The following is a 27052-nucleotide window of genomic DNA, read 5'->3' as shown; positions in this document are numbered from 1 at the left end:
CCGTGTGATAATTCTGTGGTGCCGCTAGGTTGGCAAACATCCCCAGTTGAGGGATTGTCTGACCCACAAATGCCCCGGTTGTTGTCTGGGCCTGGGGCTGGCCCAGCTTCCCGTTTCCCTGAAGCAGAGTGCCGTCTTCATGATATTTAGATCTGCAAGCGGAGGCCCAATGATTTCCTTTCTGACAGCGTGGACACAATCCAGGCTGTTTTGCACCTTGAAAAGGTGTGGGCTGAGGAGGTTGAGGGTTGTTTTTACTTTTAACCCTGCAATCTCTTTTAGTATGTCCTGTTTTTCCACAATTATGGCAAGTGCCAGAAAACATCTCTTTTTTGAAAAGCACCGGTAATTGCATTAGCCAAGAGTGCTGCCTTATGATCCTCAGTCCCTACCTCTTGGCACAAGCGCAAATACCCCATTGCATCTGTCTTTCCTTTTTGTGCCCCTATGGCTCTTTGACAATCCTTATTAGCATTCTCATATGCCATAATCTGAAGGATCACATCTGCAGCTACAGGATCAGTAATTTGTTTTTTAATGGCTTCCTGGAGTCGAGCCAGGAAATCAGAATAAGGCTCCTGAGATCCTTGAAGAACTTTCTGAAAGGAGGAATGAGTCTTTCCTTCAACTTCAATCTTTTCCCATGCAGCAAGGCAAATTTGTTTAAGTTGCTCTATAGCAACTCCTTGCATATCTAATTGATTACGGGTTGGTGCCCAATGGCCTTTGCCAACAAGCTGATCAGCAGTAATATTGATGTTAAGAGCTTGGTTTTGTCTTTCTTTATTCTCAGCCCCTTCAATCCACCAAGTTTTTAAACTGCAAGAATTGTGCAGGAGTAAGGCAAGTTTGAGCTAAGGCCTGCCAGTCTGTTGGAATCATTCTGTGGCCATCAGCAATACCTCTAACGAGGCCAACAGTATAGGGAGAAGTAGTCCCAAACTGTAACACTGCCTGTTTTAACTCTTTCAGCAATTTAAGAGGAAAAGGCTCATACACTGCCTCATGGATTCCATCTGGGTTATTTTGGCCAGGAGCTTCAATTTGTCTGAAAATCACTGGAAAATTAAGAGCATCCACATCTCCAGCCATTTTTGCCTGATGTGTACCCTGCTCTAATGCTGACAATTTGAAGCTGAATTGTTTAGCTGTTATTGCTGGAGGCTTTTGAGCAAACGGATTGTTCTCAATAAATGGATTATTGGCATTACAGCAAGTCTTAGGCTGTTGCCACATCTGATTAGCACATGGAGGTGGTGGAGGCCAGAAAGGAGGGGGAAACTCCTCCTGGAAACATTCCTCGAGATCAGGATAAAGAGTTCGAGGAACTATAGTGGAATTAGACTCTGACCCCTCATCTTCTCTTTCTTTTTTAGTTCTCTTTGGCGAATCTCTCTTACCTTCCCTATCTTCCCTTTCCTCTTCAGAGTCTGTCTGTAGTGGTTCTAGAACTGACCGAACTAGTTCAAAAGTCTCCCAGATCGAACTTGAAAACGAAGTTCCGTTGGCATGGAGATCACGGAGATCTTGACCAACTGCTTCCCATTTATCTAAGTCTAAAGTTCCCAGGGTAGGAAACCAAGAGCAATGGACCTCAATTACTTTGAGAAGTTCTTCCAACCTCTTTTCTGAGGCCCTATGTTGTCCTTTTTTAAGCAACTGCTTCAGCAGGCAAATATAAGGTCTGTACTTGCTTTCTGAATTTCCCATTTTTTTTTTTTTCTTTCCCACAAGAAGGATACGAGAAGGAAAAGAAGAAACTTTCACTCAATATCCACTCTGATGCTCGGCCGGCCGTTCCGCTCGCGGGAACTTAGCACCTGTCTTGGCTAAGGCTCAACCGTATAAATCCCGGTCCAGGTTGGGGAAACCCCCAAGTCGCCGTTATGCCATATGACAGAGTGACGGAACCGCGGTGACGAGCCCACTCAAGCCCCGTAATCACGAAGATCGTGGGACCATAACCATACACACACACTCCCACGCACTGTCACTCAAAGATAGATTGAAAAGTATTTCATTACTTCCTCTGAATAACCTTGGTTTAATACTCTGAGTCCATAAAACTACCCCCTTACAGGCAGCTGTCGCGCGACGGATGCTCAGAGGCCCCTCAACCGTATCTTCAGACCATACAACTCTTAGTTGTTCTTCTCTCCTCGGGCCCCACGTTAGGCGCCAGATGTTGCGTCCTGCACAACACAAGCAGTGGGAAAGCGAGGGAGGCGGCAGGGGCTAAATTCTATTATAGAAATAAAGAGACCAGAGACACTGAATGCAGAGAAACCACAGAGGACCAAGGGACTCACAGCCTCAAGAGACTGGAGCCTCGAATCGGGGTCGTCGTGGGTACTTCTTGCTTTTCTACAATAGGCATCACATGATTCTGGGCAGGGTCTGTAAAACTCTTACACCACTAATACAATTAGCATGTTCCCAATATCCAATCATATTGTCCCAAAGCAACCTGTGCATGCTGTCCCCACGTGAACAAGGTGCGGTGTATACAATCCCTGGGGGAGCAGGCCTCTCATGGCAATCATCCCATGAGCCAAGCGGGGAGTGAGATGGTTTCACTCAATTAATCATTCCTTAGCACAATAGAGTGCTGGTCACTTGAAGCAGGAGTCAGCAGCTCCCAGGAAACATTGGAGGAGGGGCATCCCTCCTAGTTTCAAAGGCTAACTCATGGGGGTCCCTGGGGTCCCGTCTGGCTTAAGTCGTCCCTCCCTTGAGGAAACTTACTCGTCTTTGACCGCAGACCCAGCATACTGGGACCAAGAGAGGAGACCTATAAAACTCAACCCTTAAGAGGGACAACCCGCAACCCTCTTTCCCTAAGGAAAGGATGGTAGGGACAAGCGGCTAGGCTGCTGTGTGACAACACCTCCCCCTTTTTGTTTTTGTAATGTGAGAAAAACAGACCGTGCCGTTTCTTCATTCAATGCCTTTCGGAGGGAGGCATGTCCGCATCCGAAGACTAAACAAAACAAACAGAATACAATAATCAGTGTTACAATAACACCAATAAACCCACCACCCAGGTTTTTTATCCATTTAACCGGATTCAAGGAGGACAATCCATCCGAAGCAGCTGACAAAACATCTTCCCCAGGTAAAAGTTGAAGCTTAGCACTAGACATTTGATCAACCTCTTGTTGTAATTGTACAATATTTACAGTGAGATTAGGCATGTGCCCCAAAAGATGAGCACGAACATCATTCCAAGGAGTACGAGTTTGATTATCATCAAAAGGGGTTACACAATAAGTGGTTACATTCCAATCACATTTAAGAGAAATCATAGTACGTAAATTTTCTAACTGATCACCAAGAGAAACTACTGTTGTTTCTAAATCTACTAATCTGACATTAATTTCTTCATCTATCTTAACCTGTCGATTCCAAGTTTTACTAGCATTTTCATGCCATTGTTGTACAAATTCAGTAGTTTGAACAGTTTGGTGTAATGCGACACCAGAAACAGCAGCAACCGTGGTTACAGCAATTTTTCCCATTAGAGCAGCAATTAACAATCCAATAAACCTTTTTGCTCGATGAACAACCTTATGAAGCAATTGAAGAACAATATGAACAGTAGGCGATCCCTCCCACACTCTAGGGGCTCGGACAGGAATCCATAGACCCCGTCTTTTTCTTAAAATCATAATTTTATCTTCTGAGGAATTATAAATGGAGGAATCGATACAAGTATACAAACGACAATGAAAACATTCAACAAGGCTAAGGGAATTTTCTATAGTAAATTTTCCAATCAGGAAAACATAAGGCAATTTAAGGCAAGCTTGTAAATTAAGCTTTTGAGATTTTTCAAAATTAAAGGTGTACCGTTTATTATTATCTTTGGTCAAATTTCCATTCCAAATGCCAATAGGCGCTAAAGCCAAGGCCACCTTCCACAAGGTCTTTTGCACTGGACCCCTAATGGGAGTAATCATTTTTAACTGAGGTGGGGCCAGAACTTTATCTATCCAATAAATGGACAGATCATAAGGAAATTTAACTATTTTTGGAAATCTTCCTAACACTAATTTGTCTTTAAGAGATTGGGGCTCAGAGCACCTTCCTGAAGAGCAGGTGTGCATAGCGATCCCAAAAGGTCCCCAATCAACAATTGTACCTATGGAATTTCGAGCTAGCACTCTATCAAAACTTCCTCTACATTCTTCCCAATGAATACGGGAACTATTGGCTGCCCACTTTTCTTGAGGACAAGTAGAAATGGGAGGAGGATACAGATGGGTACTCAACCCTTCAGTCTGAAATCCTTTTCCTGAAAGCATGAACAAGTCCCTATAGGACTCAGTCCCTTCACCCTTAGGGGTGACCCACACTTGATCCTTTACCGGAACACAAGGAGGGACAGGACCAATGCAAAGAGGAGGATAAACAAATCCCAAGGCAGTTGTTTTGGTGAGATTAAATTCTCTGCCTTCTTCATCAGGAAATTCTGGACCTCTCTGATCCTCTGGTCCTGGGAACCAGGAGCTATCATTTATATAAATCAGAGGAGGCGCATCATTCCAAGTTACAGGTGTCAGCAATGGAGGATTGGGACCATAAGCCCAATATGTGAAGTTTTCTGCTTTAACACCCATGGGAAGGAAACTTACAGCCGTGAGAATAGCCATCGTGGAGATAAGCATGTTGGAGGCTGTTCTCGGCATTCCTAACACTATAAGATTTCTCTCTGCCTCTCGGGACAATTTCTTAATCTGCTTCCAAGTAGGCAGCGGGTTGCGTCGGGGAGGAGCTCGAAGAATCCGGATGCGTGGAACCCTCGGCTGCGATGTCTCAGATGATGAAGACGCCTCACTGGGAGGAGGTGCTGGCGGCGGATACGGCTGGCCTGATGGACATCTCGGCTGCGGAACCACCACAGGGGCCGCGAGGAGCTGGGGAGGTCGGAGCCTGATGGCGGGGGCCCATGAAGCGATTCATCCACCGGTAGGGGTCGCTCGGTGCCACGTATCGGTAGGTCGCATACACCTGGGTCATCGTTGGAGATCCCATCCGGCGAGTGATGATCACATTCGGCGGAGGAACAGCATCCGAGGTTTGGACCAGCGTGCTGATTGCCATGTTCTGCGAGGGATCGGACTCCATGATAAGGCTTAATGCACCGGCTTGGCACCCACAGAGGACGTTCTTTTGATCCTGGAGAAATACAAGCATAACCTCGTCCCCATGTTAACAGAGTCCCTAAATGCCATTGATTGGTCTGGATATCCTTCCACCAAATGGGCACATCTTCCAAAGCCTTAGGGCTATGGAGATTATTAAAATGTCTTTCTGCAGCTGTGTGTCCAAGATGAGGCTCCATATTATTAGAGCCAGAAAAATTTTAAAAATTCAAAGTGAACATAGCTTTGGCTAATTGCACCTGCGGAGGATCCTTGTCTCCCCCTTTTTGTTTTTGTAATTGTTTCTTTAAAGTACAATTAGCTCGCTCCACAATGGCTTGACCTTTAGGATTATAAGGAATTCCAGTGGTATGGTGAATATTCCACTGTTCACAAAATTTGGTAAATTTATTGCTAGTATAAGCAGGGCCGTTATCTGTTTTAATGGCTTTGGGAAGTCCCATAACAGAAAAACAAATTAACAAGTGCCTGCAAGCGTGTCCTGCAGTTTCACCACTCTGAACGGTTGTAGTGATATATCCAGAAGATGTGTCAATTGTGACATGTACAAATGACAATTTCCCAAATGAAGGAACATGGGTTACATCCATCTGCCAAATATCATTGGGTACTAAACCTCGGGGATTAACCCCTTCTGGGCATTCTTGAGGAGCAGTAAGAATCTGGCAAGTTGGGCAAGTTTGAACAATATGCTTGGCCTGTTTACAGGTAATTGGGAACCGAGCCCGAAGACCTGCAGCATTGGCATGAGTCAAAGAATGGAATATTGGTTGCCTCGGTAACTAATACATTAGCAACCAAAGAATCAGCAATGGCATTGCCACGCGTCAAAGGTCCCGGGAGGGGAGTATGAGCGCGTATATGAGTGATGAAAAATGGATGTTGTCTATTTCTAACTACTTGTTGGAGTTGGTTAAAAAGAAACTGGAGAGACGGATTAGAGTTGTTAGACAGAAGTGCCGTCTCTATGTTTTGTACTGTATGTACAACATAAGCAGAATCAGAGACAATATTCAAAGGCTCACCACACTCCCGCAGAGCAGTTAAAACTGCAACTAATTCTGCTTTCTGGGCTGAGGTACAATTAGTCTGAATAACCTGTTGGTCAACTTCACTAACAATAGCAGCTTTGCCATTACTGGACCCATCAGTAAAAACTGTCCTCCCTTGGGAAATAGGAACTGAACTTAACCTTTTCGGGAGAATCCAACTAGTTTTTAATAGAAACTGAAACAATTTATGTTTAGGATAATGGTTATCAATTATGCCGAAATATCCACAAACAGCAATTTGCCAAACTTCAGAATGGATATTTAAATGATTTATTTGCTGTTTTTTAAAGGGAACTATTATCTTATTGGCTTCTATTCCATTTAAATGAAGAACTCTGGTTCGAGCTCGAGAAACAAGTTCTGAAATTAACTCTAAGTATGTCGGAAGAGATTTAACAAAATTATTAGGCAGAAACAACCACTCCACAAGGTCGTTTTGTTGGACAATAAGTGCGGTTGGTGAATGAGGAGTGGGAAAAATTAAAATTTGTAAGGGTTGAGAGGGATCTATGCGCTGAACCTGAGCTGCTTGAATTTTCTTTTCTACTAAGTCCAACTCCTGACAAGCCTGAGGGGTTAAAGTACGGGGACTATCCAATTGAGAAGGACCCCGTAAAAGACTAAACAAATTATTCAGCGCATAAGTTGGGATTCCCAGAGTGGGACGTAACCAATTAATATCTCCCAACAATTTTTGTAAATCATTTAAAGTGGAAATTTGATCTCTTCTGATCTGTACCTTTTGAGGTTTAATCGTCTGTCTATCCAAGATAGCTCCCAAATATTTGATGGGAGTTGTAGTTTGAATTTTATCAGGAGCAATGCAGAGTCCTGCCATCTCACGTTGCTCTTGCAACAGTTTGAAACAATCTGCAAGGACTTCTGGAGAAGACGCAGCACAGAGAATGTCATCCATATAATGAATGATATAACAGGCTGGAAATTTCTCTCTGACCGGAGCAACAGCTCTAGCCACATAAAATTGACAAATGGTAGGGCTAGTTAGCATTCCCTGAGGGAGTACTTTCCACTGATACCTCTTGATTGGCTCTTTATTATTTAAAGGTGGTATTGAAAATGCAAATTTAGGGCAATCCTCAGGATGTAAAGGAATTGAATAAAAGCAATCTTGTAGGTCTATGACCACCAATGGCCAATTCTTTGGAATCATGGATGGCTGAGGAAGGCCAGGTTGAAGTGGACCCATGGGTTCAATTAAAGAATTAACTACTCTTAAATCTGTGAGCATTCTCCATTTTCCTGATCTTTTCTTTATAACAAATACTGAGGAATTCCACGGACTAGTGGAAGACTCTATATGATCTTGTTCTAATTGAATCTGTACCATTTCCATTAATGCCTCTAATTTCTCCTTAGAAAGGGGCCACTGTTCAATCCAAGGAGGCTTATTATCTATCCATTTAAGAGCTAAAGGAGTTTTTAGCTCAGCGACAGCGGCCCCTAACAAAAAGGCTGTTGATCTTGTGAATGAAATCCTATCCCTTCTCTGCCCACCTGTAATGCAGGTTGGAGAGGTTGGGTAATGCCCTGATTAAATTTGCCTAAACCTTGTCCTGGTATCTAGATACCCCATCTGTTTCATCATTTGCTGACTTTGAGGGCTATACTGTCCTGGGGGAATAACAATTTTTGCTCTCCATTGAGAAAGTAAATCTCTACCCCATAAACTTATTGGAATATCAGCAACATATGGCTGCAAAAATCCTTTTTGTCCTTCTGGCCCAAGGCAAGGAAGGATATGGGTGCTTTGAAGCAATTTTGAAATTTCTCCTACTCCAACAACATTTGTGTCAGCTTGTTGGGTAGGCCAATTTGCAGGCCAATCTTGAGAGCAAATGATGGAGACGTCTGCACCTGTATCCATAAGTCCTAAAAATTGTCTGTCTTGAAGGCTAATGTGGCATAAAGGACGAATGCTAGAAATTTTCTCTGCCAGGAATGTTCCTGCTAAACCTGTACTTCCAAATCCTCCTGTTCTTTTTTGAGTTCCTCGTAAATTGGGTGGAATATATGGAATTAAGAGAAGCTGAGCAACTTTTTCTCCCTTTTTTGCTGACCATGGAACTGAAGAAGACATAACAATTTGAATTTCTCCTTTAAAATCTGGGTCTATTATTCCGGTGTGGACAGTAACTCCTTTTGATGTTAAGCTGGAACGACCAAGGAGGAGTCCAACCGTATTCTTGGGAATTGGTCCAACAATGCCTGTAGGCACCCGGAGAGGTGTTTCTCCTGGGAGTAATAAAATATTCTGAGCAGTACAAACATCTACTGCAGCACTTTCTTCAGTGGCAGAAGTTAATTGCTCAATGGATAGTTTTGAGGGGGCGGCACCGTGTGATAATTCTGTGGTGCCGCTAGGTTGGCAAACATCCCCAGTTGAGGGATTGTCTGACCCACAAATGCCCCGGTTGTTGTCTGGGCCTGGGGCTGGCCCAGCTTCCCGTTTCCCTGAAGCAGAGTGCCGTCTTCATGATATTTAGATCTGCAAGCGGAGGCCCAATGATTTCCTTTCTGACAGCGTGGACACAATCCAGGCTGTTTTGCACCTTGAAAAGGTGTGGGCTGAGGAGGTTGAGGGTTGTTTTTACTTTTAACCCTGCAATCTCTTTTAGTATGTCCTGTTTTTCCACAATTATGGCAAGTGCCAGAAAACATCTCTTTTTTGAAAAGCACCGGTAATTGCATTAGCCAAGAGTGCTGCCTTATGATCCTCAGTCCCTACCTCTTGGCACAAGCGCAAATACCCCATTGCATCTGTCTTTCCTTTTTGTGCCCCTATGGCTCTTTGACAATCCTTATTAGCATTCTCATATGCCATAATCTGAAGGATCACATCTGCAGCTACAGGATCAGTAATTTGTTTTTTAATGGCTTCCTGGAGTCGAGCCAGGAAATCAGAATAAGGCTCCTGAGATCCTTGAAGAACTTTCTGAAAGGAGGAATGAGTCTTTCCTTCAACTTCAATCTTTTCCCATGCAGCAAGGCAAATTTGTTTAAGTTGCTCTATAGCAACTCCTTGCATATCTAATTGATTACGGGTTGGTGCCCAATGGCCTTTGCCAACAAGCTGATCAGCAGTAATATTGATGTTAAGAGCTTGGTTTTGTCTTTCTTTATTCTCAGCCCCTTCAATCCACCAAGTTTTTAAACTGCAAGAATTGTGCAGGAGTAAGGCAAGTTTGAGCTAAGGCCTGCCAGTCTGTTGGAATCATTCTGTGGCCATCAGCAATACCTCTAACGAGGCCAACAGTATAGGGAGAAGTAGTCCCAAACTGTAACACTGCCTGTTTTAACTCTTTCAGCAATTTAAGAGGAAAAGGCTCATACACTGCCTCATGGATTCCATCTGGGTTATTTTGGCCAGGAGCTTCAATTTGTCTGAAAATCACTGGAAAATTAAGAGCATCCACATCTCCAGCCATTTTTGCCTGATGTGTACCCTGCTCTAATGCTGACAATTTGAAGCTGAATTGTTTAGCTGTTATTGCTGGAGGCTTTTGAGCAAACGGATTGTTCTCAATAAATGGATTATTGGCATTACAGCAAGTCTTAGGCTGTTGCCACATCTGATTAGCACATGGAGGTGGTGGAGGCCAGAAAGGAGGGGGAAACTCCTCCTGGAAACATTCCTCGAGATCAGGATAAAGAGTTCGAGGAACTATAGTGGAATTAGACTCTGACCCCTCATCTTCTCTTTCTTTTTTAGTTCTCTTTGGCGAATCTCTCTTACCTTCCCTATCTTCCCTTTCCTCTTCAGAGTCTGTCTGTAGTGGTTCTAGAACTGACCGAACTAGTTCAAAAGTCTCCCAGATCGAACTTGAAAACGAAGTTCCGTTGGCATGGAGATCACGGAGATCTTGACCAACTGCTTCCCATTTATCTAAGTCTAAAGTTCCCAGGGTAGGAAACCAAGAGCAATGGACCTCAATTACTTTGAGAAGTTCTTCCAACCTCTTTTCTGAGGCCCTATGTTGTCCTTTTTTAAGCAACTGCTTCAGCAGGCAAATATAAGGTCTGTACTTGCTTTCTGAATTTCCCATTTTTTTTTTTTTCTTTCCCACAAGAAGGATACGAGAAGGAAAAGAAGAAACTTTCACTCAATATCCACTCTGATGCTCGGCCGGCCGTTCCGCTCGCGGGAACTTAGCACCTGTCTTGGCTAAGGCTCAACCGTATAAATCCCGGTCCAGGTTGGGGAAACCCCCAAGTCGCCGTTATGCCATATGACAGAGTGACGGAACCGCGGTGACGAGCCCACTCAAGCCCCGTAATCACGAAGATCGTGGGACCATAACCATACACACACACTCCCACGCACTGTCACTCAAAGATAGATTGAAAAGTATTTCATTACTTCCTCTGAATAACCTTGGTTTAATACTCTGAGTCCATAAAACTACCCCCTTACAGGCAGCTGTCGCGCGACGGATGCTCAGAGGCCCCTCAACCGTATCTTCAGACCATACAACTCTTAGTTGTTCTTCTCTCCTCGGGCCCCACGTTAGGCGCCAGATGTTGCGTCCTGCACAACACAAGCAGTGGGAAAGCGAGGGAGGCGGCAGGGGCTAAATTCTATTATAGAAATAAAGAGACCAGAGACACTGAATGCAGAGAAACCACAGAGGACCAAGGGACTCACAGCCTCAAGAGACTGGAGCCTCGAATCGGGGTCGTCGTGGGTACTTCTTGCTTTTCTACAATAGGCATCACATGATTCTGGGCAGGGTCTGTAAAACTCTTACACCACTAATACAATTAGCATGTTCCCAATATCCAATCATATTGTCCCAAAGCAACCTGTGCATGCTGTCCCCACGTGAACAAGGTGCGGTGTATACAATCCCTGGGGGAGCAGGCCTCTCATGGCAATCATCCCATGAGCCAAGCGGGGAGTGAGATGGTTTCACTCAATTAATCATTCCTTAGCACAATAGAGTGCTGGTCACTTGAAGCAGGAGTCAGCAGCTCCCAGGAAACATTGGAGGAGGGGCATCCCTCCTAGTTTCAAAGGCTAACTCATGGGGGTCCCTGGGGTCCCGTCTGGCTTAAGTCGTCCCTCCCTTGAGGAAACTTACTCGTCTTTGACCGCAGACCCAGCATACTGGGACCAAGAGAGGAGACCTATAAAACTCAACCCTTAAGAGGGACAACCCGCAACCCTCTTTCCCTAAGGAAAGGATGGTAGGGACAAGCGGCTAGGCTGCTGTGTGACAACACCTCCCCCTTTTTGTTTTTGTAATGTGAGAAAAACAGACCGTGCCGTTTCTTCATTCAATGCCTTTCGGAGGGAGGCATGTCCGCATCCGAAGACTAAACAAAACGAACAGAATACAATAATCAGTGTTACAATAACACCAATAAACCCACCACCCAGGTTTTTTATCCATTTAACCGGATTCAAGGAGGACAATCCATCCGAAGCAGCTGACAAAACATCTTCCCCAGGTAAAAGTTGAAGCTTAGCACTAGACATTTGATCAACCTCTTGTTGTAATTGTACAATATTTACAGTGAGATTAGGCATGTGCCCCAAAAGATGAGCACGAACATCATTCCAAGGAGTACGAGTTTGATTATCATCAAAAGGGGTTACACAATAAGTGGTTACATTCCAATCACATTTAAGAGAAATCATAGTACGTAAATTTTCTAACTGATCACCAAGAGAAACTACTGTTGTTTCTAAATCTACTAATCTGACATTAATTTCTTCATCTATCTTAACCTGTCGATTCCAAGTTTTACTAGCATTTTCATGCCATTGTTGTACAAATTCAGTAGTTTGAACAGTTTGGTGTAATGCGACACCAGAAACAGCAGCAACCGTGGTTACAGCAATTTTTCCCATTAGAACAGCAATTAACAATCCAATAAACCTTTTTGCTCGATGAACAACCTTATGAAGCAATTGAAGAACAATATGAACAGTAGGCGATCCCTCCCACACTCTAGGGGCTCGGACAGGAATCCATAGACCCCGTCTTTTTCTTAAAATCATAATTTTATCTTCTGAGGAATTATAAATGGAGGAATCGATACAAGTATACAAACGACAATGAAAACATTCAACAAGGCTAAGGGAATTTTCTATAGTAAATTTTCCAATCAGGAAAACATAAGGCAATTTAAGGCAAGCTTGTAAATTAAGCTTTTGAGATTTTTCAAAATTAAAGGTGTACCGTTTATTATTATCTTTGGTCAAATTTCCATTCCAAATGCCAATAGGCGCTAAAGCCAAGGCCACCTTCCACAAGGTCTTTTGCACTGGACCCCTAATGGGAGTAATCATTTTTAACTGAGGTGGGGCCAGAACTTTATCTATCCAATAAATGGACAGATCATAAGGAAATTTAACTATTTTTGGAAATCTTCCTAACACTAATTTGTCTTTAAGAGATTGGGGCTCAGAGCACCTTCCTGAAGAGCAGGTGTGCATAGCGATCCCAAAAGGTCCCCAATCAACAATTGTACCTATGGAATTTCGAGCTAGCACTCTATCAAAACTTCCTCTACATTCTTCCCAATGAATACGGGAACTATTGGCTGCCCACTTTTCTTGAGGACAAGTAGAAATGGGAGGAGGATACAGATGGGTACTCAACCCTTCAGTCTGAAATCCTTTTCCTGAAAGCATGAACAAGTCCCTATAGGACTCAGTCCCTTCACCCTTAGGGGTGACCCACACTTGATCCTTTACCGGAACACAAGGAGGGACAGGACCAATGCAAAGAGGAGGATAAACAAATCCCAAGGCAGTTGTTTTGGTGAGATTAAATTCTCTGCCTTCTTCATCAGGAAATTCTGGACCTCTCTGATCCTCTGGTCCTGGGAACCAGGAGCTATCATTTATATAAATCAGAGGAGGCGCATCATTCCAAGTTACAGGTGTCAGCAATGGAGGATTGGGACCATAAGCCCAATATGTGAAGTTTTCTGCTTTAACACCCATGGGAAGGAAACTTACAGCCGTGAGAATAGCCATCGTGGAGATAAGCATGTTGGAGGCTGTTCTCGGCATTCCTAACACTATAAGATTTCTCTCTGCCTCTCGGGACAATTTCTTAATCTGCTTCCAAGTAGGCAGCGGGTTGCGTCGGGGAGGAGCTCGAAGAATCCGGATGCGTGGAACCCTCGGCTGCGATGTCTCAGATGATGAAGACGCCTCACTGGGAGGAGGTGCCGGCGGCGGATACGGCTGGCCTGATGGACATCTCGGCTGCGGAACCACCACAGGGGCCGCGAGGAGCTGGGGAGGTCGGAGCCTGATGGCGGGGGCCCATGAAGCGATTCATCCACCGGTAGGGGTCGCTCGGTGCCACGTATCGGTAGGTCGCGTACACCTGGGTCATCGTTGGAGATCCCATCCGGCGAGTGATGATCACATTCGGCGGAGGAACAGCATCCGAGGTTTGGACCAGCGTGCTGATTGCCATGTTCTGCGAGGGATCGGACTCCATGATAAGGCTTAATGCACCGGCTTGGCACCCACAGAGGACGTTCTTTTGATCCTGGAGAAATACAAGCATAACCTCGTCCCCATGTTAACAGAGTCCCTAAATGCCATTGATTGGTCTGGATATCCTTCCACCAAATGGGCACATCTTCCAAAGCCTTAGGGCTATGGAGATTATTAAAATGTCTTTCTGCAGCTGTGTGTCCAAGATGAGGCTCCATATTATTAGAGCCAGAAAAATTTAAAAAATTCAAAGTGAACATAGCTTTGGCTAATTGCACCTGCGGAGGATCCTTGTCTCCCCCTTTTTGTTTTTGTAATTGTTTCTTTAAAGTACAATTAGCTCGCTCCACAATGGCTTGACCTTTAGGATTATAAGGAATTCCAGTGGTATGGTGAATATTCCACTGTTCACAAAATTTGGTAAATTTATTGCTAGTATAAGCAGGGCCGTTATCTGTTTTAATGGCTTTGGGAAGTCCCATAACAGAAAAACAAATTAACAAGTGCCTGCAAGCGTGTCCTGCAGTTTCACCACTCTGAACGGTTGTAGTGATATATCCAGAAGATGTGTCAATTGTGACATGTACAAATGACAATTTCCCAAATGAAGGAACATGGGTTACATCCATCTGCCAAATATCATTGGGTACTAAACCTCGGGGATTAACCCCTTCTGGGCATTCTTGAGGAGCAGTAAGAATCTGGCAAGTTGGGCAAGTTTGAACAATATGCTTGGCCTGTTTACAGGTAATTGGGAACCGAGCCCGAAGACCTGCAGCATTGGCATGAGTCAAAGAATGGAATATTGGTTGCCTCGGTAACTAATACATTAGCAACCAAAGAATCAGCAATGGCATTGCCACGCGTCAAAGGTCCCGGGAGGGGAGTATGAGCGCGTATATGAGTGATGAAAAATGGATGTTGTCTATTTCTAACTACTTGTTGGAGTTGGTTAAAAAGAAACTGGAGAGACGGATTAGAGTTGTTAGACAGAAGTGCCGTCTCTATGTTTTGTACTGTATGTACAACATAAGCAGAATCAGAGACAATATTCAAAGGCTCACCACACTCCCGCAGAGCAGTTAAAACTGCAACTAATTCTGCTTTCTGGGCTGAGGTACAATTAGTCTGAATAACCTGTTGGTCAACTTCACTAACAATAGCAGCTTTGCCATTACTGGACCCATCAGTAAAAACTGTCCTCCCTTGGGAAATAGGAACTGAACTTAACCTTTTCGGGAGAATCCAACTAGTTTTTAATAGAAACTGAAACAATTTATGTTTAGGATAATGGTTATCAATTATGCCGAAATATCCACAAACAGCAATTTGCCAAACTTCAGAATGGATATTTAAATGATTTATTTGCTGTTTTTTAAAGGGAACTATTATCTTATTGGCTTCTATTCCATTTAAATGAAGAACTCTGGTTCGAGCTCGAGAAACAAGTTCTGAAATTAACTCTAAGTATGTCGGAAGAGATTTAACAAAATTATTAGGCAGAAACAACCACTCCACAAGGTCGTTTTGTTGGACAATAAGTGCGGTTGGTGAATGAGGAGTGGGAAAAATTAAAATTTGTAAGGGTTGAGAGGGATCTATGCGCTGAACCTGAGCTGCTTGAATTTTCTTTTCTACTAAGTCCAACTCCTGACAAGCCTGAGGGGTTAAAGTACGGGGACTATCCAATTGAGAAGGACCCCGTAAAAGACTAAACAAATTATTCAGCGCATAAGTTGGGATTCCCAGAGTGGGACGTAACCAATTAATATCTCCCAACAATTTTTGTAAATCATTTAAAGTGGAAATTTGATCTCTTCTGATCTGTACCTTTTGAGGTTTAATCGTCTGTCTATCCAAGATAGCTCCCAAATATTTGATGGGAGTTGTAGTTTGAATTTTATCAGGAGCAATGCAGAGTCCTGCCATCTCACGTTGCTCTTGCAACAGTTTGAAACAATCTGCAAGGACTTCTGGAGAAGACGCAGCACAGAGAATGTCATCCATATAATGAATGATATAACAGGCTGGAAATTTCTCTCTGACCGGAGCAACAGCTCTAGCCACATAAAATTGACAAATGGTAGGGCTAGTTAGCATTCCCTGAGGGAGTACTTTCCACTGATACCTCTTGATTGGCTCTTTATTATTTAAAGGTGGTATTGAAAATGCAAATTTAGGGCAATCCTCAGGATGTAAAGGAATTGAATAAAAGCAATCTTGTAGGTCTATGACCACCAATGGCCAATTCTTTGGAATCATGGATGGCTGAGGAAGGCCAGGTTGAAGTGGACCCATGGGTTCAATTAAAGAATTAACTACTCTTAAATCTGTGAGCATTCTCCATTTTCCTGATCTTTTCTTTATAACAAATACTGAGGAATTCCACGGACTAGTGGAAGACTCTATATGATCTTGTTCTAATTGAATCTGTACCATTTCCATTAATGCCTCTAATTTCTCCTTAGAAAGGGGCCACTGTTCAATCCAAGGAGGCTTATTATCTATCCATTTAAGAGCTAAAGGAGTTTTTAGCTCAGCGACAGCGGCCCCTAACAAAAAGGCTGTTGATCTTGTGAATGAAATCCTATCCCTTCTCTGCCCACCTGTAATGCAGGTTGGAGAGGTTGGGTAATGCCCTGATTAAATTTGCCTAAACCTTGTCCTGGTATCTAGATACCCCATCTGTTTCATCATTTGCTGACTTTGAGGGCTATACTGTCCTGGGGGAATAACAATTTTTGCTCTCCATTGAGAAAGTAAATCTCTACCCCATAAACTTATTGGAATATCAGCAACATATGGCTGCAAAAATCCTTTTTGTCCTTCTGGCCCAAGGCAAGGAAGGATATGGGTGCTTTGAAGCAATTTTGAAATTTCTCCTACTCCAACAACATTTGTGTCAGCTTGTTGGGTAGGCCAATTTGCAGGCCAATCTTGAGAGCAAATGATGGAGACGTCTGCACCTGTATCCATAAGTCCTAAAAATTGTCTGTCTTGAAGGCTAATGTGGCATAAAGGACGAATGCTAGAAATTTTCTCTGCCAGGAATGTTCCTGCTAAACCTGTACTTCCAAATCCTCCTGTTCTTTTTTGAGTTCCTCGTAAATTGGGTGGAATATATGGAATTAAGAGAAGCTGAGCAACTTTTTCTCCCTTTTTTGCTGACCATGGAACTGAAGAAGACATAACAATTTGAATTTCTCCTTTAAAATCTGGGTCTATTATTCCGGTGTGGACAGTAACTCCTTTTGATGTTAAGCTGGAACGACCAAGGAGGAGTCCAACCGTATTCTTGGGAATTGGTCCAACAATGCCTGTAGGCACCCGGAGAGGTGTTTCTCCTGGGAGTAATAAAATATTCTGAGCAGTACAAACATCTACTGCAGCACTTTCTTCAGTGGCAGAAGTTAATTGCTCAATGGATAGTTTTGAGGGGGCGGCACCGTGTGATAATTCTGTGGTGCCGCTAGGTTGGCAAACATCCCCAGTTGAGGGATTGTCTGACCCACAAATGCCCCGGTTGTTGTCTGGGCCTGGGGCTGGCCCAGCTTCCCGTTTCCCTGAAGCAGAGTGCCGTCTTCATGATATTTAGATCTGCAAGCGGAGGCCCAATGATTTCCTTTCTGACAGCGTGGACACAATCCAGGCTGTTTTGCACCTTGAAAAGGTGTGGGCTGAGGAGGTTGAGGGTTGTTTTTACTTTTAACCCTGCAATCTCTTTTAGTATGTCCTGTTTTTCCACAATTATGGCAAGTGCCAGAAAACATCTCTTTTTTGAAAAGCACCGGTAATTGCATTAGCCAAGAGTGCTGCCTTATGATCCTCAGTCCCTACCTCTTGGCACAAGCGCAAATACCCCATTGCATCTGTCTTTCCTTTTTGTGCCCCTATGGCTCTTTGACAATCCTTATTAGCATTCTCATATGCCATAATCTGAAGGATCACATCTGCAGCTACAGGATCAGTAATTTGTTTTTTAATGGCTTCCTGGAGTCGAGCCAGGAAATCAGAATAAGGCTCCTGAGATCCTTGAAGAACTTTCTGAAAGGAGGAATGAGTCTTTCCTTCAACTTCAATCTTTTCCCATGCAGCAAGGCAAATTTGTTTAAGTTGCTCTATAGCAACTCCTTGCATATCTAATTGATTACGGGTTGGTGCCCAATGGCCTTTGCCAACAAGCTGATCAGCAGTAATATTGATGTTAAGAGCTTGGTTTTGTCTTTCTTTATTCTCAGCCCCTTCAATCCACCAAGTTTTTAAACTGCAAGAATTGTGCAGGAGTAAGGCAAGTTTGAGCTAAGGCCTGCCAGTCTGTTGGAATCATTCTGTGGCCATCAGCAATACCTCTAACGAGGCCAACAGTATAGGGAGAAGTAGTCCCAAACTGTAACACTGCCTGTTTTAACTCTTTCAGCAATTTAAGAGGAAAAGGCTCATACACTGCCTCATGGATTCCATCTGGGTTATTTTGGCCAGGAGCTTCAATTTGTCTGAAAATCACTGGAAAATTAAGAGCATCCACATCTCCAGCCATTTTTGCCTGATGTGTACCCTGCTCTAATGCTGACAATTTGAAGCTGAATTGTTTAGCTGTTATTGCTGGAGGCTTTTGAGCAAACGGATTGTTCTCAATAAATGGATTATTGGCATTACAGCAAGTCTTAGGCTGTTGCCACATCTGATTAGCACATGGAGGTGGTGGAGGCCAGAAAGGAGGGGGAAACTCCTCCTGGAAACATTCCTCGAGATCAGGATAAAGAGTTCGAGGAACTATAGTGGAATTAGACTCTGACCCCTCATCTTCTCTTTCTTTTTTAGTTCTCTTTGGCGAATCTCTCTTACCTTCCCTATCTTCCCTTTCCTCTTCAGAGTCTGTCTGTAGTGGTTCTAGAACTGACCGAACTAGTTCAAAAGTCTCCCAGATCGAACTTGAAAACGAAGTTCCGTTGGCATGGAGATCACGGAGATCTTGACCAACTGCTTCCCATTTATCTAAGTCTAAAGTTCCCAGGGTAGGAAACCAAGAGCAATGGACCTCAATTACTTTGAGAAGTTCTTCCAACCTCTTTTCTGAGGCCCTATGTTGTCCTTTTTTAAGCAACTGCTTCAGCAGGCAAATATAAGGTCTGTACTTGCTTTCTGAATTTCCCATTTTTTTTTTTTTCTTTCCCACAAGAAGGATACGAGAAGGAAAAGAAGAAACTTTCACTCAATATCCACTCTGATGCTCGGCCGGCCGTTCCGCTCGCGGGAACTTAGCACCTGTCTTGGCTAAGGCTCAACCGTATAAATCCCGGTCCAGGTTGGGGAAACCCCCAAGTCGCCGTTATGCCATATGACAGAGTGACGGAACCGCGGTGACGAGCCCACTCAAGCCCCGTAATCACGAAGATCGTGGGACCATAACCATACACACACACTCCCACGCACTGTCACTCAAAGATAGATTGAAAAGTATTTCATTACTTCCTCTGAATAACCTTGGTTTAATACTCTGAGTCCATAAAACTACCCCCTTACAGGCAGCTGTCGCGCGACGGATGCTCAGAGGCCCCTCAACCGTATCTTCAGACCATACAACTCTTAGTTGTTCTTCTCTCCTCGGGCCCCACGTTAGGCGCCAGATGTTGCGTCCTGCACAACACAAGCAGTGGGAAAGCGAGGGAGGCGGCAGGGGCTAAATTCTATTATAGAAATAAAGAGACCAGAGACACTGAATGCAGAGAAACCACAGAGGACCAAGGGACTCACAGCCTCAAGAGACTGGAGCCTCGAATCGGGGTCGTCGTGGGTACTTCTTGCTTTTCTACAATAGGCATCACATGATTCTGGGCAGGGTCTGTAAAACTCTTACACCACTAATACAATTAGCATGTTCCCAATATCCAATCATATTGTCCCAAAGCAACCTGTGCATGCTGTCCCCACGTGAACAAGGTGCGGTGTATACAATCCCTGGGGGAGCAGGCCTCTCATGGCAATCATCCCATGAGCCAAGCGGGGAGTGAGATGGTTTCACTCAATTAATCATTCCTTAGCACAATAGAGTGCTGGTCACTTGAAGCAGGAGTCAGCAGCTCCCAGGAAACATTGGAGGAGGGGCATCCCTCCTAGTTTCAAAGGCTAACTCATGGGGGTCCCTGGGGTCCCGTCTGGCTTAAGTCGTCCCTCCCTTGAGGAAACTTACTCGTCTTTGACCGCAGACCCAGCATACTGGGACCAAGAGAGGAGACCTATAAAACTCAACCCTTAAGAGGGACAACCCGCAACCCTCTTTCCCTAAGGAAAGGATGGTAGGGACAAGCGGCTAGGCTGCTGTGTGACAACACCTCCCCCTTTTTGTTTTTGTAATGTGAGAAAAACAGACCGTGCCGTTTCTTCATTCAATGCCTTTCGGAGGGAGGCATGTCCGCATCCGAAGACTAAACAAAACGAACAGAATACAATAATCAGTGTTACAATAACACCAATAAACCCACCACCCAGGTTTTTTATCCATTTAACCGGATTCAAGGAGGACAATCCATCCGAAGCAGCTGACAAAACATCTTCCCCAGGTAAAAGTTGAAGCTTAGCACTAGACATTTGATCAACCTCTTGTTGTAATTGTACAATATTTACAGTGAGATTAGGCATGTGCCCCAAAAGATGAGCACGAACATCATTCCAAGGAGTACGAGTTTGATTATCATCAAAAGGGGTTACACAATAAGTGGTTACATTCCAATCACATTTAAGAGAAATCATAGTACGTAAATTTTCTAACTGATCACCAAGAGAAACTACTGTTGTTTCTAAATCTACTAATCTGACATTAATTTCTTCATCTATCTTAACCTGTCGATTCCAAGTTTTACTAGCATTTTCATGCCATTGTTGTACAAATTCAGTAGTTTGAACAGTTTGGTGTAATGCGACACCAGAAACAGCAGCAACCGTGGTTACAGCAATTTTTCCCATTAGAGCAGCAATTAACAATCCAATAAACCTTTTTGCTCGATGAACAACCTTATGAAGCAATTGAAGAACAATATGAACAGTAGGCGATCCCTCCCACACTCTAGGGGCTCGGACAGGAATCCATAGACCCCGTCTTTTTCTTAAAATCATAATTTTATCTTCTGAGGAATTATAAATGGAGGAATCGATACAAGTATACAAACGACAATGAAAACATTCAACAAGGCTAAGGGAATTTTCTATAGTAAATTTTCCAATCAGGAAAACATAAGGCAATTTAAGGCAAGCTTGTAAATTAAGCTTTTGAGATTTTTCAAAATTAAAGGTGTACCGTTTATTATTATCTTTGGTCAAATTTCCATTCCAAATGCCAATAGGCGCTAAAGCCAAGGCCACCTTCCACAAGGTCTTTTGCACTGGACCCCTAATGGGAGTAATCATTTTTAACTGAGGTGGGGCCAGAACTTTATCTATCCAATAAATGGACAGATCATAAGGAAATTTAACTATTTTTGGAAATCTTCCTAACACTAATTTGTCCTTAAGAGATTGGGGCTCAGAGCACCTTCCTGAAGAGCAGGTGGGCATAGCGATCCCAAAAGGTCCCCAATCAACAATTGTACCTATGGAATTTCGAGCTAGCACTCTATCAAAACTTCCTCTACATTCTTCCCAATGAATACGGGAACTATTGGCTGCCCACTTTTCTTGAGGACAAGTAGAAATGGGAGGAGGATACAGATGGGTACTCAACCCTTCAGTCTGAAATCCTTTTCCTGAAAGCATGAACAAGTCCCTATAGGACTCAGTCCCTTCACCCTTAGGGGTGACCCACACTTGATCCTTTACCGGAATACAAGGAGGGACAGGACCAATGCAAAGAGGAGGATAAACAAATCCCAAGGCAGTTGTTTTGGTGAGATTAAATTCTCTGCCTTCTTCATCAGGAAATTCTGGACCTCTCTGATCCTCTGGTCCTGGGAACCAGGAGCTATCATTTATATAAATCAGAGGAGGCGCATCATTCCAAGTTACAGGTGTCAGCAATGGAGGATTGGGACCATAAGCCCAATATGTGAAGTTTTCTGCTTTAACACCCATGGGAAGGAAACTTACAGCCGTGAGAATAGCCATCGTGGAGATAAGCATGTTGGAGGCTGTTCTCGGCATTCCTAACACTATAAGATTTCTCTCTGCCTCTCGGGACAATTTCTTAATCTGCTTCCAAGTAGGCAGCGGGTTGCGTCGGGGAGGAGCTCGAAGAATCCGGATGCGTGGAACCCTCGGCTGCGATGTCTCAGATGATGAAGACGCCTCACTGGGAGGAGGTGCTGGCGGCGGATACGGCTGGCCTGATGGACATCTCGGCTGCGGAACCACCACAGGGGCCGCGAGGAGCTGGGGAGGTCGGAGCCTGATGGCGGGGGCCCATGAAGCGATTCATCCACCGGTAGGGGTCGCTCGGTGCCACGTATCGGTAGGTCGCATACACCTGGGTCATCGTTGGAGATCCCATCCGGCGAGTGATGATCACATTCGGCGGAGGAACAGCATCCGAGGTTTGGACCAGCGTGCTGATTGCCATGTTCTGCGAGGGATCGGACTCCATGATAAGGCTTAATGCACCGGCTTGGCACCCACAGAGGACGTTCTTTTGATCCTGGAGAAATACAAGCATAACCTCGTCCCCATGTTAACAGAGTCCCTAAATGCCATTGATTGGTCTGGATATCCTTCCACCAAATGGGCACATCTTCCAAAGCCTTAGGGCTATGGAGATTATTAAAATGTCTTTCTGCAGCTGTGTGTCCAAGATGAGGCTCCATATTATTAGAGCCAGAAAAATTTAAAAAATTCAAAGTGAACATAGCTTTGGCTAATTGCACCTGCGGAGGATCCTTGTCTCCCCCTTTTTGTTTTTGTAATTGTTTCTTTAAAGTACAATTAGCTCGCTCCACAATGGCTTGACCTTTAGGATTATAAGGAATTCCAGTGGTATGGTGAATATTCCACTGTTCACAAAATTTGGTAAATTTATTGCTAGTATAAGCAGGGCCGTTATCTGTTTTAATGGCTTTGGGAAGTCCCATAACAGAAAAACAAATTAACAAGTGCCTGCAAGCGTGTCCTGCAGTTTCACCACTCTGAACGGTTGTAGTGATATATCCAGAAGATGTGTCAATTGTGACATGTACAAATGACAATTTCCCAAATGAAGGAACATGGGTTACATCCATCTGCCAAATATCATTGGGTACTAAACCTCGGGGATTAACCCCTTCTGGGCATTCTTGAGGAGCAGTAAGAATCTGGCAAGTTGGGCAAGTTTGAACAATATGCTTGGCCTGTTTACAGGTAATTGGGAACCGAGCCCGAAGACCTGCAGCATTGGCATGAGTCAAAGAATGGAATATTGGTTGCCTCGGTAACTAATACATTAGCAACCAAAGAATCAGCAATGGCATTGCCACGCGTCAAAGGTCCCGGGAGGGGAGTATGAGCGCGTATATGAGTGATGAAAAATGGATGTTGTCTATTTCTAACTACTTGTTGGAGTTGGTTAAAAAGAAACTGGAGAGACGGATTAGAGTTGTTAGACAGAAGTGCCGTCTCTATGTTTTGTACTGTATGTACAACATAAGCAGAATCAGAGACAATATTCAAAGGCTCACCACACTCCCGCAGAGCAGTTAAAACTGCAACTAATTCTGCTTTCTGGGCTGAGGTACAATTAGTCTGAATAACCTGTTGGTCAACTTCACTAACAATAGCAGCTTTGCCATTACTGGACCCATCAGTAAAAACTGTCCTCCCTTGGGAAATAGGAACTGAACTTAACCTTTTCGGGAGAATCCAACTAGTTTTTAATAGAAACTGAAACAATTTATGTTTAGGATAATGGTTATCAATTATGCCGAAATATCCACAAACAGCAATTTGCCAAACTTCAGAATGGATATTTAAATGATTTATTTGCTGTTTTTTAAAGGGAACTATTATCTTATTGGCTTCTATTCCATTTAAATGAAGAACTCTGGTTCGAGCTCGAGAAACAAGTTCTGAAATTAACTCTAAGTATGTCGGAAGAGATTTAACAAAATTATTAGGCAGAAACAACCACTCCACAAGGTCGTTTTGTTGGACAATAAGTGCGGTTGGTGAATGAGGAGTGGGAAAAATTAAAATTTGTAAGGGTTGAGAGGGATCTATGCGCTGAACCTGAGCTGCTTGAATTTTCTTTTCTACTAAGTCCAACTCCTGACAAGCCTGAGGGGTTAAAGTACGGGGACTATCCAATTGAGAAGGACCCCGTAAAAGACTAAACAAATTATTCAGCGCATAAGTTGGGATTCCCAGAGTGGGACGTAACCAATTAATATCTCCCAACAATTTTTGTAAATCATTTAAAGTGGAAATTTGATCTCTTCTGATCTGTACCTTTTGAGGTTTAATCGTCTGTCTATCCAAGATAGCTCCCAAATATTTGATGGGAGTTGTAGTTTGAATTTTATCAGGAGCAATGCAGAGTCCTGCCATCTCACGTTGCTCTTGCAACAGTTTGAAACAATCTGCAAGGACTTCTGGAGAAGACGCAGCACAGAGAATGTCATCCATATAATGAATGATATAACAGGCTGGAAATTTCTCTCTGACCGGAGCAACAGCTCTAGCCACATAAAATTGACAAATGGTAGGGCTAGTTAGCATTCCCTGAGGGAGTACTTTCCACTGATACCTCTTGATTGGCTCTTTATTATTTAAAGGTGGTATTGAAAATGCAAATTTAGGGCAATCCTCAGGATGTAAAGGAATTGAATAAAAGCAATCTTGTAGGTCTATGACCACCAATGGCCAATTCTTTGGAATCATGGATGGCTGAGGAAGGCCAGGTTGAAGTGGACCCATGGGTTCAATTAAAGAATTAACTACTCTTAAATCTGTGAGCATTCTCCATTTTCCTGATCTTTTCTTTATAACAAATACTGAGGAATTCCACGGACTAGTGGAAGACTCTATATGATCTTGTTCTAATTGAATCTGTACCATTTCCATTAATGCCTCTAATTTCTCCTTAGAAAGGGGCCACTGTTCAATCCAAGGAGGCTTATTATCTATCCATTTAAGAGCTAAAGGAGTTTTTAGCTCAGCGACAGCGGCCCCTAACAAAAAGGCTGTTGATCTTGTGAATGAAATCCTATCCCTTCTCTGCCCACCTGTAATGCAGGTTGGAGAGGTTGGGTAATGCCCTGATTAAATTTGCCTAAACCTTGTCCTGGTATCTAGATACCCCATCTGTTTCATCATTTGCTGACTTTGAGGGCTATACTGTCCTGGGGGAATAACAATTTTTGCTCTCCATTGAGAAAGTAAATCTCTACCCCATAAACTTATTGGAATATCAGCAACATATGGCTGCAAAAATCCTTTTTGTCCTTCTGGCCCAAGGCAAGGAAGGATATGGGTGCTTTGAAGCAATTTTGAAATTTCTCCTACTCCAACAACATTTGTGTCAGCTTGTTGGGTAGGCCAATTTGCAGGCCAATCTTGAGAGCAAATGATGGAGACGTCTGCACCTGTATCCATAAGTCCTAAAAATTGTCTGTCTTGAAGGCTAATGTGGCATAAAGGACGAATGCTAGAAATTTTCTCTGCCAGGAATGTTCCTGCTAAACCTGTACTTCCAAATCCTCCTGTTCTTTTTTGAGTTCCTCGTAAATTGGGTGGAATATATGGAATTAAGAGAAGCTGAGCAACTTTTTCTCCCTTTTTTGCTGACCATGGAACTGAAGAAGACATAACAATTTGAATTTCTCCTTTAAAATCTGGGTCTATTATTCCGGTGTGGACAGTAACTCCTTTTGATGTTAAGCTGGAACGACCAAGGAGGAGTCCAACCGTATTCTTGGGAATTGGTCCAACAATGCCTGTAGGCACCCGGAGAGGTGTTTCTCCTGGGAGTAATAAAATATTCTGAGCAGTACAAACATCTACTGCAGCACTTTCTTCAGTGGCAGAAGTTAATTGCTCAATGGATAGTTTTGAGGGGGCGGCACCGTGTGATAATTCTGTGGTGCCGCTAGGTTGGCAAACATCCCCAGTTGAGGGATTGTCTGACCCACAAATGCCCCGGTTGTTGTCTGGGCCTGGGGCTGGCCCAGCTTCCCGTTTCCCTGAAGCAGAGTGCCGTCTTCATGATATTTAGATCTGCAAGCGGAGGCCCAATGATTTCCTTTCTGACAGCGTGGACACAATCCAGGCTGTTTTGCACCTTGAAAAGGTGTGGGCTGAGGAGGTTGAGGGTTGTTTTTACTTTTAACCCTGCAATCTCTTTTAGTATGTCCTGTTTTTCCACAATTATGGCAAGTGCCAGAAAACATCTCTTTTTTGAAAAGCACCGGTAATTGCATTAGCCAAGAGTGCTGCCTTATGATCCTCAGTCCCTACCTCTTGGCACAAGCGCAAATACCCCATTGCATCTGTCTTTCCTTTTTGTGCCCCTATGGCTCTTTGACAATCCTTATTAGCATTCTCATATGCCATAATCTGAAGGATCACATCTGCAGCTACAGGATCAGTAATTTGTTTTTTAATGGCTTCCTGGAGTCGAGCCAGGAAATCAGAATAAGGCTCCTGAGATCCTTGAAGAACTTTCTGAAAGGAGGAATGAGTCTTTCCTTCAACTTCAATCTTTTCCCATGCAGCAAGGCAAATTTGTTTAAGTTGCTCTATAGCAACTCCTTGCATATCTAATTGATTACGGGTTGGTGCCCAATGGCCTTTGCCAACAAGCTGATCAGCAGTAATATTGATGTTAAGAGCTTGGTTTTGTCTTTCTTTATTCTCAGCCCCTTCAATCCACCAAGTTTTTAAACTGCAAGAATTGTGCAGGAGTAAGGCAAGTTTGAGCTAAGGCCTGCCAGTCTGTTGGAATCATTCTGTGGCCATCAGCAATACCTCTAACGAGGCCAACAGTATAGGGAGAAGTAGTCCCAAACTGTAACACTGCCTGTTTTAACTCTTTCAGCAATTTAAGAGGAAAAGGCTCATACACTGCCTCATGGATTCCATCTGGGTTATTTTGGCCAGGAGCTTCAATTTGTCTGAAAATCACTGGAAAATTAAGAGCATCCACATCTCCAGCCATTTTTGCCTGATGTGTACCCTGCTCTAATGCTGACAATTTGAAGCTGAATTGTTTAGCTGTTATTGCTGGAGGCTTTTGAGCAAACGGATTGTTCTCAATAAATGGATTATTGGCATTACAGCAAGTCTTAGGCTGTTGCCACATCTGATTAGCACATGGAGGTGGTGGAGGCCAGAAAGGAGGGGGAAACTCCTCCTGGAAACATTCCTCGAGATCAGGATAAAGAGTTCGAGGAACTATAGTGGAA

The sequence above is a fragment of the Rhinolophus sinicus genome, chromosome 2, assembly GCF_057876585.1.
Source record: "Rhinolophus sinicus isolate RSI-liver-muscle chromosome 2, RSI-T2T, whole genome shotgun sequence".
NCBI lineage: Eukaryota > Metazoa > Chordata > Mammalia > Chiroptera > Rhinolophidae > Rhinolophus > Rhinolophus sinicus.
Note: the sequence above shows the minus strand (reverse complement) of the source record.